This window comes from Lissotriton helveticus, chromosome 10, assembly GCF_964261635.1.
Source record: "Lissotriton helveticus chromosome 10, aLisHel1.1, whole genome shotgun sequence".
NCBI lineage: Eukaryota > Metazoa > Chordata > Amphibia > Caudata > Salamandridae > Lissotriton > Lissotriton helveticus.
The window spans coordinates 1128642219-1128656290 of NC_136071.1; the positions used below are offsets into that span (position 1 = coordinate 1128642219).

General features: G+C 44.3%; 1 protein-coding gene across 4 annotated transcripts in view; it reads right to left on the reverse strand.

The window, feature by feature from the left end:
- Positions 1 to 14072, reverse strand: part of CNOT10 (CCR4-NOT transcription complex subunit 10) — a 517759-nt gene that overhangs the window by 172965 nt on the left and 330722 nt on the right. The window lies entirely within an intron of this gene.

Sequence of the window (14072 nt, forward strand, 5' to 3'; positions counted from 1 at the left end):
CTCTTCGACGCTGGATAAAATCTCTGCATTGATCGATCACTCTCAATTCCTAGCAAAAATATACGCGGATAATCCAATAGAAAACTTTGAACTTATCATTAAGGATATCAAAAACTTTATTCTAAATGTGCTACAACAGGGAACAACAGGGAACAACAGGAAAAAACGAGAGGAAAGATAAAAACAAAAATATTACTCAGAACTCTGTAATAAAGAAAAAGCTCAATAAACTTCTACGTGCTCAATACTTGAACTCCTCATCATCAACAAAGAAGGAAATAAATAAACTAAAAAATCAATTGAGACGAGAGAACCAAAGTAATAAAAAAACAATGCAGGATCGCAATTGGGTTAACATACAAATAGCAGCAAAAAAATATAATCAGCGCAAATATTGGTTCTTAATTGCAAAAATAACAGGATCAAAAAAGATAATTCAATCCATACCGGTCCCACCGAACGATTGGGAAACTTATTTGTTAGATCTTTATAAAGCAAATCTAACACAACTAGATGAAAATAACAAGGACTACATTAAAGAAAAAGATAATCGATTAATAACTGAAACCACAGTAATATCCGTTGAAACTAACATTCGAAAAGCAAGAAGCACAGGTGCCTCCGGCCCTGATCAGATACCGATCAAGGTTTTGCAAGCAGACCCAAAGGAGTGGAGTCAGTTGCTATGCCCCCTATTTAACCATATTTTTAATATCGGCCAAGTACCTAAATCATGGCAGGGGAGCATTATTATCCCCATACATAAAAAGGGGAGTAGGACCCTAGCAGGGAACTACCGACAAATAGCACTTATGGACGCCGCAGGAAAAATATTTGCAGCAGAAGTACTAGATCGCTTGAAAGACTGGGCTTTTTCGTTGGATCTGATACCCATGTTCCAAGCGGGTTTCAGACCTAATCATTCTGTTACAGATAATATCGCGATCATTCAGGCCACTCTAGATAAATATGTAACTCGGAAAACCCAGGTTGTATATGCAGCATTTATTGATTATTCCACGGCGTTCGACCGTGTTGATCGTCCAACACTATGGAGAAAACTAAGGAGGCTTGGAATTCAAGAACAACTGCTGCAAACCATAGTAAACCTTCATACTAATACTTGGTGTCAAGTCCAAATGGGGGGAGAAAAAGGCCTAACAAAAATAATTAAAACTGATAACGGACTAAAACAAGGGTGCCTTTTAGCCCCGATTTTATTCTCCCTTTATCTAAGTGACTTACAACAGCAACTGCAACAGGGCACTAGTTTGCCTCCAAAAATCGCTAAACAAGGCATACATGCATTGCTTTATGCTGATGACATAGTGTTGTTAGACCTAACTCCTTTCGGATTACAAAGATCCTTGGATATCTTGCATAAATATTCCAAAGAAAATTTCTTAATCCCAAATATAAAGAAAACAAAAGTTGTAGCCTTTTCGGGGAGGAAACATAGCGCTAAATACAGCTGGAGGCTTGGAGGAGAAAAGATCGAAGAGGTTAACGAATATCCCTACCTTGGCAGGATCCTTTCGAAGAATTTAACAAATACAATTCAGATAAAAAATCTCCAAAGGAAATCCGAATTACATGCCACGGCCCTTTCAAGACTCTACAGTGCCACTGGGAACAGGCATTTTTCCTCAATGCTAAAAATTTACAGAGTAAAAATACCGCCTGTATTATCTTATGCGACAGAGTATATCCCCATAAAGCAATGGGGCTTCATGGATCGCAAAGAAGGAAAAATTCTAAGAAGGATCATGAAGGTCTCAGTTTCAGTACCTGTTCAAGCACTGAGATTAGAATTATCCATCACAAGCGCTTATGCTACAGCTGTGGCCAATGTAATTAGGTGGGCCTACAATCTACTGCACGCTAAAGAGAATACTCTAAGATCATTACTGAAAAAAGAGACTTTTGGGTTGGAAGCTAAAAAACAAATTTTTCAAGAGAATATGATTGTTGCATTCCAAATGGCAAAAATTAGTCCAGACATTCTGCTCACCTGGTCAACGGCGCAAATGAAACTTTTCTTAAAATGTTTTACTCCAAAATTGAGCTATGAACTAGACATTGAACATTGTAACAAATTATCTACTTATAAACCCTTTGCAGACCTACTGGAATATAAACAAATCCAGCCGTATACTGGGTTTACCTTAACGCATGGCGCGAGGAGGGCGATTACTTTGCTTCGACTGGGCATCCTACCTGTATTAGCATATACATCAAGATGGCTCCCTGGAAGATCGCCAAAATGTACACTATGCGAAGGGGGTGTTCAGAATGTTGAGCATTTATTATTCGTATGTCCAAATCTTAATGTAACCATAGCTCGTGCAAGATACCTAGACCCTATCTATCGTTCCTGCAGAATTACAATGGTGAGAGAACTTATGATATTGTGCAAGCAGCCTCCGAATGAATTTGTATGCTATAATTTTTATAAATTTTTAAAATCCTTTTTACCTTTATATTGAAAAATAATGAAATTCTTAATTTGAAAGTGTAAAAATGTATAATTTGTGGTCCTCTGTCGAGTACCAACACAAATAAATAAACTTTTATATCACTTTAGGGACCAAGACCATAAAAATCAGGTAAGCACTCTTTGAGTTATGAATTAAAAACAAATTTTTTAATGGACAGTGCAATTTCTGAAGCGGTAATGTTTTCTTATGGAGGAAAGGCATACACTGCATACAGGTAATTCACAGAGACTTACGGGACCACTCCCTTGGACTGAAGGTGAATATGAGGTAAGGTCCAAGGCAGCAGCAACAATAGGTCACCCCTGGCAGCACTGGGGCGGCCAGGTGCTGAGTTGCTTTTCAGCGTCGGGTGCCCATTGTTATCCTTTTGGGGAAAAAGATATACTGCATTCGGGCATTTCACAGCAACTTACAGGACCAATATCCTGGATTTAAGGTGAGTATGGGGGCAAGATCCATGGTCACACTAAAAGGTCACTGTGGGAGGCTCTGGAGTGCCCAGGTGCAGAGGTGTGTTACGGTGTCAGGTGTCCCATTCACTTTAATAGGGAACGGTCCTGGTTGCAAAGAGGATGCAAGCTGGGACTGGGAGACCAGTCAGGCTGAACCAACAAGGGGGCTCATGTCTCATGATGCCCGGGGACGTGGGGACACATTTGATACTCTTCTCCTAGGGCCAGGATATTCAGGTGCAGAGGTGATCTAAGGCATCGGTTTTAGCCACCGGAGACACTTGGGTTAGAGGGGTGCTGCACAAAGAGGCTGCAGACGGCGTTCGTGAATCCATTGTGAGCAAACCCACGGTGTGCATTGACTCAGGAGGGTCGGGGGACCACGCTGGTACCATTGGCCTACTTCAACTCGGGCCAGGGGCACGGTGCAGTGGTCTTTTCCGGTGTCAGGTTTGCAACGGCTCACAGTTCTTTTGGAGTGCTTGCAGGATGCAGGGAAGCAGCTCCACTACTCCATGGAGTTCCTGGGTCTATGTTGAAGACAGGTAGTCCTCTCGGGCTTTTCAGGTGCACGATGAGATGACTTAGCCACATGTTTACAGGAACCGCAGACTGGCCGGCAAGGTTGGAGCGAAGTAAATTGCTTCTCCACAGTCATGGATTTTTACGGCTCTTCGGTGTCCTTCTTAGGACAGAAGGAATCTGATTTCCTAGTGCCAGGGGCTCCCCTAAATTCTAGATTTAGGGGAGTATAGGGAAGTAGCCAATGGGATACTTACCCCTGGGGTCACCACGCCCCTTATATGACCACTTCCTGTGGGAAGTGGGCATAAAACTGTCCCAGAGTTCCTAATTCTGGCATCACCAGGATGGCAGACGTTTAAATTTAGAATCAACATCAGGTAGCCCACCTTAGGGGTCGAACTAGCCGGAGGTTGAACACACCTCTTTGACTACTAATTCTCTGTCTCTCCTGGTGCCAAATAGGCTCTGGTCAGGGGGACTGGCTTCCCCACACCTCTGAGGGAAGCCAGCCAGATTTGCATACCAAAGGTGGTAGGCTCTTTGAAGCTCCCTGCATTGGAATGCTAATTTACTAGCTTTCCTGGGTGAGGTATAAAACACCTCCCTCCAGAACAGGCATTGTTCCTGACCTCCTAAGAGTGTGGACTGTCACCATTGGGGGTCAGAAACTAGTCTGAGGTGGCAGACTGGACTGGACTAGTCAGCCAGCACACTAGAGGGCTGGTATGTTTCAGGGGGTGCCTCTAAGGTACCCTCTGAGTGCATGTATGAATAAATCCATCACTGGAATCAGTGTGGGTTTATTAATATGAGGTGTTTGATACCAAACACCATACGTTTTAGTGAAGCCATTATGTAGCTGGGGAACTCGTTTAGACCACTGTCCAGTAAATAGCTTAAGATGGCTTCCCTGCTAACTTGCAATATCCAGTAATAAAACTAGACATCACAGGGGCATATTTGCTCATGCAGATATGTCCTCATATAAAATATAATTCACCCTGCCTTAGGGCTTAAAGGCTTGCTGTAGGGGTGACTAGTGACCTTAGCATGACATATAGGAGTGTGCCATGTCATGTTTTCACTCATGGTTTGGAACTATGTCACACAGCCCGCAATGGTAGTCTGTGTGGAATTTGTGTGTAGGTCCCCTAGGGTGGCATAAGATATGCTGCAGGCCTTTGGGACTCTCTTTAGCACTCATGCCCTAGGTACCTGGGGAACCATTTACTAGGGACTTACAGGGGTGCTAAAGTCCTTAGCCAATTGTAGCACAATTACACAGCACCTTGTTTTGGGGAAGGAGTACTGTCACTGATTTCTGATTAGCAGGCCATGGTGCACTGTCAGAGTAGAAAATCAGCAGCTGGTAGCTAAAAAGGGGGCAAAAAGTGGGGGGATAACTGCAACAAAAAAACAGTTTTCTACAGTGTTCTTTTGGTCTTGACTTTTCTTTGGTCACTGATTTCTTTGTTTTAAGAGGTAGTCTTATGCTCGGAAATCTTTGCCTCAGTCCTAGAGTGTTTTTCAATGTTACCTGGCTGTGCTTCCAAGGTTCACCATGCTTGGACTTCTTTGTTGGCCGCTTGGTCTCTGTTTCCCCAAATTCCTCTACTTCAGAATCGGAGCCTTCCGTCTGCATCCTCTTCCTCACTTGAAAGTTTGAGGCCTCTCAGCAACAAACCCCCTTTCTTTTGCGTCAGCAGGCTTGAGTGGTGTTCTCACCTCTGTTTTTCCTTGCTCTTTGTGTCTTAGGCACACTTTGCAGGAAGTACACTTTGCAGGTCTTCGTGTCGTCGCCCCTAGGTAGGCAGAGGCTTGCGGTTTTCGTAGGTGAATTTTCGGTGGCACTTGGGGCAGAACCTAAAAGGAATATTTTTCATTTTCTCGGAGGGTTCTCTCTCCTTCCCTTCCATGCATTCTCTGCCCACATAGCCAATGATTTGACCTGTCTGCTCCGTTCTGTAGTGCACTTCTGTTACCTATTCAGTGTTCTTCTGTATTTTGGTGTTCTCACCTTCTATTATTTTCCTTTGATGATCCGTCGGTATGTTATGAAACTTTTAATCTTCACCCTCAGAGCTTCAGCTGTTACTTCCAGACCAGACAGCAGAAAAAAAACCAAAGATGTTGACAAAGCACAGGGGCTACCGGGGTGAATGTCAGACATCATAGGAAGATTGCTTAGCACCAAATGGCTACCGACTATGCCCAGCACACAAAAAAAAAAATAGAGAAAAGAGGACTAACAAGAAGATTTCGAAGCCAACCACTAGATGATGGAAAGAATGAATGCTGCAAAACTACTTTGTGTAAATCAGAACTACAAAAAAGATGCCATGATTGGCCATGCTGTTTTCTCCCCATTCATTCATCAATCCGCCTAAGCACCTTCCACATATCAGTCTGATCAGAAAAAAACATTTTTTTCCACTTGATCAAAATCCATAGGTTTTGATAAATAATGAAAATGTTACTTTCCCTGTAAGCAACTGTTTGTGGCATGTAGTGCTGTAGATTCACATGCTTTGCAAGACTCCTGCCATCTAGTGTTGGGCCCGAATGCGTGCAAGTTGTTTTTCTCTGAAAAAGTCTTTCGAGTCACGAGGCAGCGTGACTCGTCCTCTTGTTGGTAATGCGCATGGTCATCGACTCCCCTGTTACATTGTTTCACCGCAGTCGGATGAGGATGGAATGTGAAGAGTAGTACAGAGAGATGTTCATGTAAAAGAGGAAAGAAAATAGCAAAAGAGATTACAAACCGCAACAGGTGTCCAGTGAGGAGTGTGGGCTGCAAGTCACAAACAGATGCGCACAGGGGAAGTAAAATTTGATGCTCAAGGCATGTGTGGCTGTAGATATACATGCTGTGCCCAGACCGTAAAACAGTCCTCCCAAAAAGTGGTGACTAGCCTGTGGATGTTGTAGTGGGTTGAAAAAGTGTACGAAGTGCTACCAGACCAACATTTGCTTGTTGGAGAGCCAATACATCCCCACAGTAATGTTTGGTGAAAGTGTGAGGTGTGGATCAGGTAGCAGCTTCTTTGCATACATCAGCTATTGGGACGTTCCCCAGTAAGGGCATAGAGGCTTCCATCTTTCGAATGGAGTGGGCTCTTGAAGATTGGGCAAAGTCCTATTAACTTTAGCATTTGACGTTCCATCTAGCAATGCCTAACTTGGAAAAAGCCTTCCCTTTGTGGGGTTTAGAGAAAGCGACAAAGAGTTGCTTTGTCTTTCTAAATAATTTAGTTCTAGTTCTATCAATGCAGTACATGAGGGATCGCTTTACATCCAAAGCATAAAGAGCCCGTTCTGCAACAAAATCGGGTTGTAGAATAAACACAGGAAGTTCAATAGATTGGTTAATGTGGAAAGAAGATACCACCTTGGGGAGAAATTTGGGGTTGGTACGAGAAAGAACCCTATCTCTATGTACTTACAAGAAAGGTTCCCCCTGGGTTAATGCCTGTAGCTAACTGGCACGCCTGAGTCAAGTGATAGCAGCAAGGAAAACCACCTTCCAAGAGAGGAACGGAAGAGGACAGGAGTGGAGGGGCTCAAACAGATGGCCCATGATCCTTGTAAGTAACAATACTGATATTCCACATCTGGGCCTTTGGAACCGGAGGGGAAATTATACTAGGGACCCTCCATGAAAGCTTTAATGACTGGAATCAGAGATGTGTGGTCTATTCTGAAGACAAACAGCCAAAGTATGGAGATGGAGGTGAAGGCAACACCAGAATCCTGCAGATGTAATAAGTAACAAACAATGTCCTGCACTGTGGCTTCAAAAGGATCAATGTGTTTTTAGTGATAGTAGGACACAAATCTTTTCCACTTTACCACATAGCAGGCCCTGGTGGTAGGTCTGCGTACTTCCTTAAAGATGCTCATACATTCCGTAGGAAGGTTGAGGTATCCCAATTCTATGACCTCAGGAGCCAGATCACAAGGTTGAAAGTTCTGGGAACTGGATGCCCGAGTTCTCAATGGTTCTCCGTGAGAAGGTACAACTTACTTGGAGAGCCCTTTGTGTGGAACCAGAGAAAGTTCAAGCAGAGTTGCGGACCATGGCTGGCAAGCCCATATGAAAGGCACCAGGATGAGCATGAGGGACATCTGCCGAAGTCTCCGTACAACAACCAGAAAGAGAGGCAGAAAAGTGCAGGCAAATATCTCTGCCTAGCTCATCCATAGTGCACTGTCCATGGATTGTGGGTGTGCATTAGGCATTGTTGCAACTGGTGCATGTATAACCTGCCACAGGGTACTATGGCAATATAGGAGGCCATCATGCCTAGAAGGCGCACAACTGTTCTGACTGTGACTTGTTGATGTGGCAGGAACAAAAGGAGCAGTGCTTGAAAGGACTTTACTCGAGCAGGGTTGGATAAGCCATGTCTACATCTGTATTGAGAAGGGCTCCCAAATAGGGTTGGATCTGGAGGTGGGATTTTTCAGCACTGATGGTCAACCCTAATCTGTGGAGCAGATCTATTGTGTTTTGTGTACACTTGCGACATAGCTGGTGAGTGACACTCTTGATCAGCCAGTTGTCCAGGTAAGGGAAGAAGTGAACGCCTTGTCTGTGCAAGTGTGTGGCCACCACCACAAGGCAATTGGTAAGCACCAGAGGGGAAGTAGTAGCTCCGAAACGGAGTCCTTTGAATGGATAGTGTTTTTGGCTTACCACTACTTAAAAGATATCAGCGATGTGACTGTTGTATTGGTATGTGGATATAAGTTTCCTTCAGGTTGAGAGCAGTCATGAAGTTGCCCTGCTAGAGAAGTGGACTAACACCCTGGAGGATGACCATATGACAGTGTTCTGATCGGATGTATTTGTTTAGTGATCTGAGGTCCAGAATTGGTCTGACGGACCCATCCTGTATTAAGATGTACACTCCTGCCGATGGTGGGTAACGGGTTTACAGCTCCTTTGAGGAGGAGTACTTTGGCCTCTTCTTTAAGAAGGTATAGGTGTTTTGGAGAGAGTCTGTGTTTTTGAAAGGTGGAATAGTGGCAGGCGTGGACATGAGCTCCAGACAATAACCATGTTGGATAATATCCAATACCCACTGGTCTTAGGTGATGGACTGCCATTTGGGGAAAAAGCCTGGATGGCACCCTGACAGATGTTGTGTATTCTGGGGAATAAGGGGAAAGTCAGGGGTTGGTGGCGTCTGCAGCTCCTTTGGCGGAGTCACCATTTCCTCTGCCTCTAGAATTATTGCCCAGAATGACACTTAAAAGTATCCCCTGGGAGAGGATTGCTGTCCCTGGGTGTGCTGGTAAGGTAGGTGGCTTCAGGGGAGGCGCTATTCGAGGATCCACAATAGGAAGGAAGACAAAAGAAGCTATGAGGAGTAGGTGTTTGAAGTGCTCCCATAATCTTAGCATTCTGTGAATCCTTTCTAAGTTTTAATAACATTTGGTCAACTTGTGGCCCAAAAAGGAGCTTGTCTTCAAAGGGCATGTTCATCAGAGGCTGCTGAACTTCTGGTTTGAAACCGGCGATAAAGAGCCAGGCGTGTGTACATAACAAAACACTCAAATTAAGTCCCCTGGCAGCAGTGTCTGCAGCATCTAGGGCACAGCGAACGGTAGTGTTAGATATCTGCTTGCCCTCAGAGACAATCTCATGCCCCCTCTTCCAGTGTTCCTCTAGGAAGTACTGGGGGAGCTCACCTATTTAGTTCCCGTAGGCATGGTCATAATGTGAGAGGAGGCCAAATGGAATTGGCAATGTGCCACTGGTTGGCGGAGTGCACAGTTACCCTTTTGTCTGCAACATCTATGCACTTACTCTTTCTCCTGGGGCAGGGCATGTCCATTGGCCTTGGAGCTGGCCCGCTGACAAGCTGTAGTGACTACTAGAGAGTCAGGTAGTAGTTGGCCGCAAATATAAATGAGGTCTGTAGTTTAAGCTTTATATTTCTTACCTACAGTCGGTGTAATGACCCAGGCTCCGATGGGGTCCTTAAAAATGTCAGGAGTGTGGAGTAACATGCCTTTAAGCATGTGAAGGAATTGGGTAGAACGGAGAGTGGAGGAGAGTGTTTCAAAGAGGCTCTAAGGGCTCTGTATGAAGGTCCACTTTGTGGAATAGGCCCACTTTGGCACAAGTGGAGAAGTGTGGCTCAATAGTTAGAGCGGCAGACCCTGATGCAGAGGTCTAGCCCGGGACCAGGGTTCAATTCCCCGCCTCGGCGGGTCTTGGGCTCAAAATTCCACGGACCTGATAATTCTCGCCTCGGTGCCTATTCCAATCATGGAGTCCCACTCTGCAACTCTGGGCAATAGCTTGCTTAATCTCCACAACGGCCCCCACAACGCTAAGGATGCCTGGCCTCCACCTTGGGGGTGCCCAGGAGTGGACACCTCACAGGGAAAGCCAGGATGGATTCCACAGCGGTATTCGTACAAGCGCCTTGAGACCCTTGCGGGTGAGTAGTGCGCTATACAAGTATCAATTTACATTTACTTTACCCACCAGCTCCTGAGGGGATGCGGAATCGTCCAGAGGAGAGGGATGGGCAGGATACAGGTCAGGGTCTGTGTCCCCCAGGAGGATTTGCATCGTAAGAGTCCCATGGGTCACCCTGTAGAGGAATGTCATATATATATAATCTCATGTCCATCCGTGTCAGAGGAGGAGACATCTGGGGTGTTATTTTGAGGGGGTGTCCTGGAGAAGTAGATGGGGAAGGAGAAAGTGGAGGAACAGGGTGAAGGGATGGTTGACCGAAGAGTTAAGGGCTGGCAGCCTTATCCATCCTTTTGCGCTGCTTTTTTTTTTTTATAACTGGAACATCTAAATCTTCCTCAAAGCATAGATGGCATTTGGGAGCTGGAGCAGCAGTATGCCCCTGGATTATGGGCAAGGTTTTGGCCCATAACGGGATGAATGATCAGGTGTTGCTGCCTTGCATCTATCACCTCCTCTTGCAGCTTGTGGAGGATCAGTTAAACAGACATTAGATTTGCTGGTCGATGCTGATGGTCTGGACAAGAAGGCACCTTCGGTTTCGTCACAGAGTCTGGGCGGCGGCGAGGCACATGTAGTCACTCTTTCACTCTTAAATTCTTTATTTCGGCATGAATGCCATAAAAGAACAATGCATACTTTACATTACATTTCATTTGGTTAAAACATATCATTACATAAGAACATTAGTTAAAAAGGAAAGCAAAAATACAACCAAGTTGGGAGATAATTGAAGCGGAAACAATGCATTCACAAGTCAGAGAGTGGACCATCTTATTGATTTACAGCAATCAGTTCTATTACAATCGATGCCCCAATTTTTTCCTTAGGTAAAAAATAGAGAGTAAGAATCTACTAACACTAAATACTATTTGTTGAGATGTATTAGTTGTTAGGATTCTCAGAGTCTGTGAACATGACCTCAAGCCTAAAAGAAGGCAAATGGGTTTGATCCATCTTTTTCTTGCCTGAGTGTAACGAGGGCAGAAAAGGAGGATATGTTGCTCGTTTTCAATCTGGTTATGATTACACATAGGGCAATTTTCGTCCATTATCGAGGTTCCTACATCACGGTTCCTAGGCCAGCGAGCCAGGGTAGTTTTTATTAATAAGTTTCCATATCGAAACTTTAGGAATAAAGTTTTGGCAAGCGGGGGCTCTATTTCGTCCATAAAAGTCTCATACAAAGGTTCATCCTTAAAGTTTAGGAACTTTGAAACTAAGGTCCCGCTAGTTCTATTGCTAACAGTCCTGTTTAATATAAAGCTCCAAAAGGCCCTTTTTAGGATTTGGGGTTGACGGGTAATTGCTCAGGGTTCTCCCAGAAATGTTTCAGCCCTATATTACTCAACCATTTCTTGATATGCCTTAGCCATGGGATGTCAACCTGACTATCAAGTATCATAACTTCTTTTAGCCCGTCTCTGTAATCTTGAAGTTCAGGGACATGCCATAGTCTAACCCACAGCATCACGGGTCGAATCAAAACTTGATGGTCGGTTCTTTTGAAGTTTAGGTCAAGTTCCAAGGGCACTAGTGGAGTGCCTCTCGGAACCCTTGCCAAACTTCGCATAAAGTTGTTATCTAGGACACTAAAAGTTTCCTTTGAGCCGGGACCCCATATTTCTGTCCCATAAAGGACTGATGATTGGACCTTAGATTTAAATAATTCCATCACTGGGGAAACTGCTTTACTTGTACTTAGACTTTGCTCCCTAAGAATTGGTTTAGCATTCTGGGCAAAGATTAATTTACTTTTATCCATTTGGGCTTTCCAGGTAAAGTTTGAATCCAGGGTCACCCCCAGATATAAAAAGTGGGGGACTGATTCCAACTTTTCACCATTTAATGTTAAACAGCCCTTATCTGGTTTTATGGGATTTAGAGCCATGTATTTGGTCTTCTTCACGTTGATTTCCAACCCCTTTTGGCTACAGTATTCATTAAAGGTATCTATTAATGTCTGCAAGCCATTTTTCGTTTGGGAAATCAAAATGGTATCATCAGCAAATAGTAGCGATGTCACCTTCTCACCGTTTAATTTAGGAGAATCGTTTTTGCATCTCTCTAAAAATGAGGGAATGTCATTTACAAATAGAGAGAATAGCGTGGGAGCCAGGACACAGCCCTGGCGGACTCCACGCTCAATGGGTATCTTCCGAGTTAGTTCCCCATTTGGGCCCCATCTGATTCTCGCAAAATTCCCTGCATGCAACTCCTTAATCTGAGTGACAAGATTGTTTGGCATGCCTGCTGCACTCAATGTTTTCCATAGGAGATTTCGAGGCACCAGATCGAATGCTGCCCTTAGATCGACAAAGGCAACATATAAATGGCACCTTTTAATCACCACGTACTTCCAATAGAGGCAGCAGAATCTGAAAATCTGATCCATTGTGCTGACTTTGGATCTAAATCCAGCTTGGAATTTAGTCAAGATTGCGTTTTCATCTAGCCAATTGCTCACGCGTAATAAGATATGTCGTGAGTAAATTTTCTGTAAGATGTCCATTAAACTTATTGGCCGATAGTTACAAGGGTCCATCCTATCTCCCTTTTTAAAAATTAAAACAATTTCCGCTCCCTTCCAACTCTCAGGAAATTCTAAGGTGCAAGAGAATATATTGCACAAGAAATTAATGTAGGGTGCCCATACTCCTAAGTCGTGCTTGTATAAGTCCCCCGGGATCTAGTCGATACCAAAGGTCTGCTCCTTGCCGACACTGGAATAGCCGGAGCCAAAGCAATTGGCTTCAAGAGCTTCTTTGGCGCTGACCCGGAGCTAAGAGGAGCATCCGAAGTAAGTGGTCGGTGCCAACCATGTACAGAAGGCAGTGGCGGTTCGATAGCCTGGCCAACTGTATGCCTCTTGGAGGCGGGCTGCTCGACTTCAGTGATGGGGAGGAGGTGCCATACTCACAGAATTTTTAGCTGGTGGCAGATCCTCACTTTCGCGGTCAGAAAACCGGAGCTATTCCCTGGAGAGAATGCCTCTTGATCTGCAGAAGAAGGTCGTGGATGATGATCCCCCTTGATATCCTCTGGAACAAAGAGGTCTAGAATGTTGTTGCCACCTGTGCATGACATCTCAAGCCGACGAGTTTTACAGTAACGGAGAAACTATTTGGACTGAAATGAATGCAGGCATTCAAGATGGTCTTGTTGTGCTCAGGCGAGTGACATAACTTAAAGACCTGATGGAGGTCGCTGGTGGGTATTTCACGTGGCAGCAAGGACAGTATCTGAATGGTGTTTGTTCTATCACCGTAGAGACATGGTGGAGAGACGCAACCAAGAGGGAAGCAGGAACTGAAGAGCCAGACCCACATGGGGCCATGATCAATCTGAAACCCCGCTCGAGCAAAGTGGCAAACGTCGATCCAAGACGAAAAGAAAAAGGGGGACGTGATCGAAGAACATTACCGGAGGAGGGGAGAAATTTATGTAGACAGAATAGAGCACCACAACTATGTCAATCCGGAGCATGGAAGCACACGCCCAAACCTGACGGTAGAAAGTAATAATCTAACAATAGAGCCGATGACAATGTGCATTACCAGCGAGAGGAGTCACACTACCTTGTGACTCTAAAGACTTCTTCAAAGAAAAACATACTTGCATACATCCAGGCCCTAAAAACTAGATGGCAGAAGTTATGCACAGCAGGTGTATTTACAGCCACACCTACCTCGACAACACAACTTTTTTTCTTTAGTCTCTTCACCTGCATTCTTTCATTACAAAAAAACCTAGTTTAAAATACTTTATGCATCAATAACAGTTTCACGTCTGCTTTAGATAAATTCAGAAACTCCACATTGATCGTTCTTCTTTGATAGATGTAGTTTTCAAATATCCAGGACATTGCATTGGCTAACATAGGCCTCCATTAAACTGCACTACACAGCAACTGTTGATTTATGGCACACTGCCATAAGAGTATCGATCTTTTTTAACTAATTACAAAGAATCAGCTAGAATAGTGCTGCTTCTAAGTGGGCTGTATTAAAAGCAGTCTGTGAATTGTTCCCTGTAGCACTTCCTGTATGGGTTTGCATCTGCCTCTAGTTACTTTGAGGATGATCCATCCTAAAATTAGGCAGC